Source organism: Lepus europaeus, chromosome 3 (genome assembly GCF_033115175.1).
Source record: "Lepus europaeus isolate LE1 chromosome 3, mLepTim1.pri, whole genome shotgun sequence".
Lineage (NCBI taxonomy): Eukaryota > Metazoa > Chordata > Mammalia > Lagomorpha > Leporidae > Lepus > Lepus europaeus.
This window is the reverse complement of record NC_084829.1, coordinates 111,819,158-111,826,580: the sequence shown is the minus strand read 5'-3', so window position 1 is coordinate 111,826,580 and position 7,423 is coordinate 111,819,158.

Genomic DNA, 7,423 nt, shown 5'->3' with positions numbered 1-7,423 from the left:
GGGCATCTGTCACAGCAAAAGCATGCTTTGTAGCAAACAACAATTTAGCAGCCATCCAAAAGGCTACAGAACAGAGGCTATAAAGAGTACGATCTGTCAGGAGTGAATGGGTCATGGTGTCTGCTTGGCGGGAGGGGTGGGTGGATGGGTGTTAAAGGGGTGGTTGATCATGTCTGCTGGGTGACAGGCATCTTATGAGATGAACTCTGTGCCAGGGTGGGTCAGGCCACAATACTCTCCTTTTATAAACACTTTTACTAACTGGTTTATAGGCCCTCAGTAAGTAAACCAGGAAAGGTTAAAAAAATTACTCTTTGAAACAACTAAAAATTTAATACCTTTTTCATATGTCTGCAATAACCTTAAAGATGGAAAAACTCCAAAGACTTTGTCCATTAGATCTAACAGAAGTTTGTATGTTTGAAAAGATTTCTTTCCTGCTTCCTTTTTGTATTGGGGAAGGCTTAAAAAGAAATAAAAAGATTCTTGAGAAGTAACTAATTTTCTGATGGTGGACTCTGGAATCTCTATTGCCAAAGGATTCTCTTTTATTTCCCCCTGAATGTGATGGCTTTTTGTGTTCCCAGTGGTACAGGGGATGCTTTTCAATGACTGTTTCCTCCCTAGCCACATTCAGTCCTGAAGAAACCATTTGTATAGCGTGCATGAGCTGCTCAGCAAGGGAGAACTGGAGCATGTGAAGCTTTGGAATAATTTTGCTGCAAAGCAGAAAGGAGCTCAGATCTTAATGTTAAATACTTCTGAACTCTGGGCCTCAGCTATCTAAGTAGATCAGTATGTGATTCTAAAGGAACAGCAAAATTGAAATATGATTTACATGCTTTGATTTCAGATTCCCACAAGAAAATGTACGCTACTGTCATGCTTTTGTTTTGTGATTAATGTAACTGCAATTGTGGTTGTTTAAAAAAAAGAAAAGAAGAAAAAAAATCAATTTATCTCAGATTCTATTTTTTCTCAATTTTAATTAACATAGGTAATTCATCTAGATCAAAAGCATAAACTTGTGAAACTTGACATATTTTAGACTTTATGGAGTGTATGTGAAAACAGTTATTAAATACTAATTTCAAAAAATCCTTTTAAAATCTTTGTTTTAATCCAGGCTATCTTGGCAGTTATTTTTCTGCTCCCATTTTCATTTATTTTTCTTTCTTGTCTCCTGGCTCCTCTTTTTAAGACTCTCCCCCTGGCCTATGAGCAAGACGAGAATCCATACTTCTTTTCTGTTGGTTTCTGCACTGGCCCGCATCTTCCTGTTCATTTGAAGATGACTGCGCAAACCAAACATCTGTCTCTCCTCTGTCTGACTTCTGTTGTGGCTGCACTTGAGTTGTTGACCGCTGACTGTTCCTCACAGAGCTCTCCATACCTTTCCTTGCTTCCTGGTGTGTCTCTAACCCGTTTTCATTTCAAATGCTTTCTTCAGATTTTCTCTTCTTTAGCTTTACCTTTAATTTACCTATACTTCATCTTTAGGGCAAAGCTCTCAGCCTCTCTTTACGGAAGTTCCTACCATCAGCCCTCCTATTCAAAACCTTTTGCTACCTGTGATGCTTCACCCTCCCATTCTTGGTGACCTCATGCCTGTATGGTTGTACTTGGTTCTCCTATTTTAAATGTCTCAACTTTGATCACTGTAAACTATTTAGAACAAAAATCCCCTTTCTTTCTGATATGTTTTTAACACATTTTGCTTCAAATTCTTTTGTAATATTTTTCTCATCTTCAGCTGCATTTTATTTTGTCCATAGGCAATTTGCCAGCCTCTTGTGCATTTTTTTCTTCACCATGGTCACTTTACTTTTTCTGTTTTTTTTTTTTTTTAAGGTTTATTTACTTACTTGAAAGTCAGATTTACAGAAAGAGGGAGAGAGAGAGAGATCTTCCATCTGCTGGTTCACTCCCTGGGTGGCCGTTCATGATGGGTAAAAGCCACTGACTACAATGCTGGGTCCCAAATGGACACTGGTTCATGTCCTGGCTGCTCCACTTCTGATCCAGCTCCCTGCTAATGGCCTGAGAAAAGCAGCAGAAGATGGCCCAAGTGTTTGCATCCCTGGCACCCACACGGGAGACCCAAGTGAAGCTCCTGGTTCCTAGCTTTGACCTGATTCAGCCATGTCTGTTTCATCTTGGGAGTGAACCAATAGGTGAAAGTGTGCTCGCTCGCTCTCTCTCTCTCTCTCTCTCTCTCTCTCTCCCTCTTCTCTCTATCTCTGTAATTCTCACCTTCAAATAAATAAATAAATCTTTCCAAAAAAAAAAGCAGGATTTTATGGATTTGGGACTTTGCTTTTTGTTGCCTTATAACAGATCAAGACACCATCATATGTGCTACAGCTATACTCTACCCCAGCCCTAGAAGGGGCCTGACACAGGGTCAGCGCTCCGAAAGATTTGTTGAATAAATGGACTTCTTGAAGTTTTGTTTTTTGAAAGATTTATTTATTTATCTGAAAGCAGATTTACAGAGAGGCAGAGGCAAAGAGAGAGACAGAGAGGTCTTCCATACAGTGGTTCACTCCTTAAGTGGCTGTGATGGCTGGAGCTGGGCTGATCTGAAGCCAGGAATCAAGAGCTTCTTCTGGGTCTCCTACGTGTGTGCAGGGGCCCAGCACTTGAGACATCTTCTACTGCTTTCCCAAGCACCTTAGAAGGGAGCTGGATCAGCTGAGGCTTGAACTGACACTCATATGGGATGCTGGCACTGAAGGAGGCAGCTTTAACCCACTATGCTACAGCATCGGCTCAGACTTTTTGAGTTTTAATTTGTAAACCTCTTGGGGCCCAGTGAAATAAAAAATGTAATTTATTTTTAAGTTAAAAATCACCTTTTTATTAGTAAAACCATATGTGTATATACAAAAAAATGCTCACATAAAGCAATGTATTTGGTAAGCCTGCATATTGTTAAATTACATACAAATTGTGATTATATATCTATGCTTCATAAAAATTTAAAAACATTTTTATTCATCTATTTTCATTTTATTTGAATGGTAGAGATACAGAGAAAGACACAGATTGTCAGAGAGAGAGAGAGAGAGGGCTCATCCTTCTGGTTCACCCCAAATGCCCACAGGATCAAGCTAAAGCCAGGAACCAAGAACTCAATGCAGGTCTCCTATATAGTTGGCAGGGCCCAAGTATCTGAACCATCATCACTGCCTCCCAGGGTACACATTAGCAGGAAGTTGAGAAGTGCCATGGGAAGCAGAGGAGCCAGGAGTTGAACCAGGCACTCTGATGTGGGATGGGGACACCCCAAGTGAAGACTTAACCATGGTGTCAAATACTTGTCCAATGTCTACCTTTTTAAAATACCAACCTTTATTATCACATACATCTATATACAATCATATAAACAAAAATATCCCTTTAATATATATATATTAGTAAATATTTGCATATTTTCTGTGTATTTAAATATAGGTTTTTTAAAAATAAAAATTGGTTCATATCACATGTAATCTTACTAAGTGCTGACACGTCATTCCAAAATCAGTGTAAACTAAGAGTCTATTTTATATGTGCAGCAAAGATTAATGAGGTATCCTAATTTTTCTGCTTTTTGTATACCTTACCTTATGGTCTCACTTTCTTTTCCCTTTGGTGTCTGGTTGAAATCTCACCATTTAAAATGCAATTTCTAAGAGAACGAGGTCTAACTTATACTAGAATACATAAGCATTCCAGAAAATATACTTCATATCTTTGCTTCATCTTATTACTTGTGTTTTCCAAACAGTTTATTTTAGATGGACTGGCAGCTAAAGTTCCCCATTGTTTGTTTGTTTGTTTTTGACAGGCAGAGTGGACAGTGAGAGAGAGAAACAGAGAGAAAGGTCTTCCTTTTCCATTGGTTCACCCCGCAATGGCCACTGTGGCTGGTGCGCTGTGGCCAGCACACTGTGCTGATCCGAAGCCAGGAGCCAGGTGCTTCTCCTGGTCTCCCATGCGGGTGCAGGGCCCAAGGACTTGGGCCATCCTCCACTGCACTCCCAGGCCATAGCAGACAGCTGGACTGGAAGAGGAGTGACCGGAACAGAATCCAGTGCCCCAACCGGGACTAGAACTCAGGGTGCTGGCGCCGCAGGCACTGGGCCCCCCCATTGATTTTTAGAACAATTAAATCTTTGAAATTAAAGGTTGACCAATGAAGTGTAAGTGTGATGCCTGCTTCGGCAGATGTTTTCAAGGAGGTGAAATCATTGCTTTTCAATTCAGGGACTGTACAGTTCTGAGATACTGGAAGACTAATTCTCTCTTCCTTTAGCTCTTTCTGTTTCCTAACAGGTATCAAGAGAGAGCAAGGACACTGCTAGGTTTTCCAGATTCAGGTTTTGTTTACTCTCAGTTTTAAAGGTCAGAATAGTGACAACTAACCAGACAGAAAGGACACAACCATTAACAGGAAAAGTGCTGATGATTTTCCCAAGAGGCACTCCTTTGCATCGTAAAGGGGATAACAGAATAGGAAATGTGCTGAACCAGAGTAAATCTGACGAAATCCCAAAGTGATAACTCTGCAGTGAGCATGTGCATTTTCCGGGCCAAGGCCGTCCAGGAGAGAGCCCCAAGTCTTTACTGTGAACCAGGAAGTCTCAGCTGGCAGTAATCTTTGCCTCCACAAATATTTACAAACAGACACCCTAGTCTCCCCATTGCCATAGAAATGAAAAAAACAAGGGCTAAAACAGATAGGGACATGAATTTTTAATTTGAGGTTTATGACATAGTATAGATAAGGAATTGCAATCACACAATTTTTTTTAAAACATTTTTGGCTCTTGGTGCTCTGAAATAGCATGACAATAAATGTTTTACAAAAGCTCAGGGTTTAAGGAGTGGATTTTGAACTGACTCTACAAATGAAATTTATCTAATATCCAGTTTATTACCCAAGCTTTTCTGAACTTCGGGTCTGGACATAAAGGGTAGAAAAAGGTAACTAAGTAATGATACTGACATATCTTATTAAGGGTTATTTGGGTGAGTCAGCTATGTCTGAATGGATAAATAATATAGTGAAATGAAAATGTCAATTGATATTGCAGGAATGGACAGTTTCTACAAGGCTCCATAACAAAACAATACCTTCAAACCAAACATTACAAGATATAGACTAGGGGTTGGTGCTGTGGTGTAGCAGGTAAAGCAGCCATCTGCAGTGCCAGCATCCCATTTGGGTGCTGGTTCAAGTCCCGGCTGCTTCACTTCCAATCCAGCTCTCTGTTATAGCCTGGAGAGGCAGTGGAGGATGGCCCAAGTCTTTGAGCCCCTGTACCCACGTGGGAGACCCAGAGGAAGCTCCTGGCTCCTGGCTTCAGATTGACGCAGCTCAGGCTGTTGGGGCCAACTGAGGAGTGAACCAGCAGATGAAAGACCTCTCTCTCTCTCTCTCTCTCTCTCTCTCTTTCTCTGCCTCATCTCTCTCTGTGTAACTCCAACTTTCAAATAAGTAAGTCTTTTAAAAAAGAAAATGACATAAACTAACCAATGCCCATGTAAGAGTTTCAAGTAACTGTGTGGTATGTTTTGTACATCAATGGTTCATACCATGCTGAAGCTAGAGACATTTCACTACTCCAAAGTTATTCAGAGGGAGTTTTCAGCTGAAGTGAATCTGTCACCACTAGTGCTCTAGTAACGTCACTGCAGCTACTGGTAGAAAGGTACATTTTTGTGACAGTAAGCTTCATTTGCTTAGAGTTTGTCTTCTAGATGTATAATGTCGAAGGAGAATCGCAATCTGAAAAGACGGTGAAGCTTCCGCTGGGCGGTTTCCTTTCTCCCTCTCCTTGGCTTATGCAACACCCACAGGGAGAGTGATTTCTGAAGAGTTTACTTTGTAAGGATACTGATTTTCCAAATGACTTTTCATTACATCAGAAGCTCTTTGGAAATGAAGCCTTACATATCTTTCTCTTTTCCTCTCCCTGCCCTCTATCCTCTGTGTGGTGAAACTTGTACGTTAAATTGTTTCACTGACCTTGAACATTTTGTTCACATCCTTTGAAGAAAAACAGGTTACAAAATGATGACTTTAAGTTACTGTGTTACAAAAAAGAGAGTACCTGTTAGTCAATGTTCCAGATGATAATACTTTTCAGTCTTCTAAGTTGGGAGGGCACAGATAAGTAGAATTTTTAAGTTATAAATAAAGACTTTAAAAAAAATATATTGGGGCCGGCGCCATGGCACAAGATTAATCCTCCGCCTGCGGTGCTGGCATCCCATATGGGTGCCAGTTCTGGTCCCAGTTGCTCTTCTTCCAGTCCAGCTCTCTGCTGTGGTCTGGGAAAGAAGTGAAGTGCTTGGGCCCCTGCATCCGCGTGGGAGACCGGGAGGAAGCATCTGGCTCCTGGCTTCGGATTGGCTCAGCCGGCTGTTGCGGCCACTTTGGGGGGTGAACCAAGGGAAGGAAGACCTTTCTCTCTGTCTCTCTCTCTCACTGTCTGTAACTCTGCCTATCAAATAAATAAATAAAATCTTTTTAAAAATAATTTTAAAAAGAAAAAAAACATATATTTTATTTATTTGAAAGGCAGAATTATAAAAGGTCCATGAGAGTCTCACAGGCATGGAAAGCCATGGCACGGTGGCAAAAAACAATCTAAATGAAAGACCCTGGTGAACAAGACCCCAGCAGAAGGAACAGGCCATCAAGGAGAGAGGCGCCTTTCTCTGAAGGGAGGAAGGAACCTCCACTGTGATACGGCCTTGACTAAACAAGTTCAGAGTCGGTGAACTCAAGGGACTTCCATAGCCTAGACAGCTCATAGCAAGAGTCTCGGGTGATTGCTGACATCATAAATAAGAGTGCCAATTGTTAAATCAACAACGGGAGTCACTGGGTACATGCTCCCCACGTAGGATCTCTGTCCTTAATGTGTTTTACTATGAAACTTAAAAACACTACTAGTTGAACAATACCCTATACCTTGTGCGGTTGTGTGAATGCAGCCTGTTGAAATCCTTGCTTAGTATATACTAAGTTGATCTTCAGTATATGAAGGTAATTAAAAATGAAACTCGATAAAGGGCGGGATGGGAGAGGGAGAGGGGAGGGCCACGGGAGGTAGGGAGGTTGGGGGGGAAGCCACAACAATACAAAAGTTACACTTTGTAAATTCACACTTATGAAATAAAAAAAAAAGAAATAGAAAAAAAAAGGCAGAATTACAGAGAGAATGAGAAGGGGAGAGACAGAGACAAAGAAAAACTTTGAATGATAATATCAAAACCCTTTAATATAACTGTATTTAAGAACTCACTAATTTCTACTTCAATAAAATATTATCAACTTTTTCTTAATAAAAATATAGATAGAAGTTCAATGCAAAACATGAAAAAATAACTAATAAATAAATAAATACTTCTTGAGACCTGCCTTGTG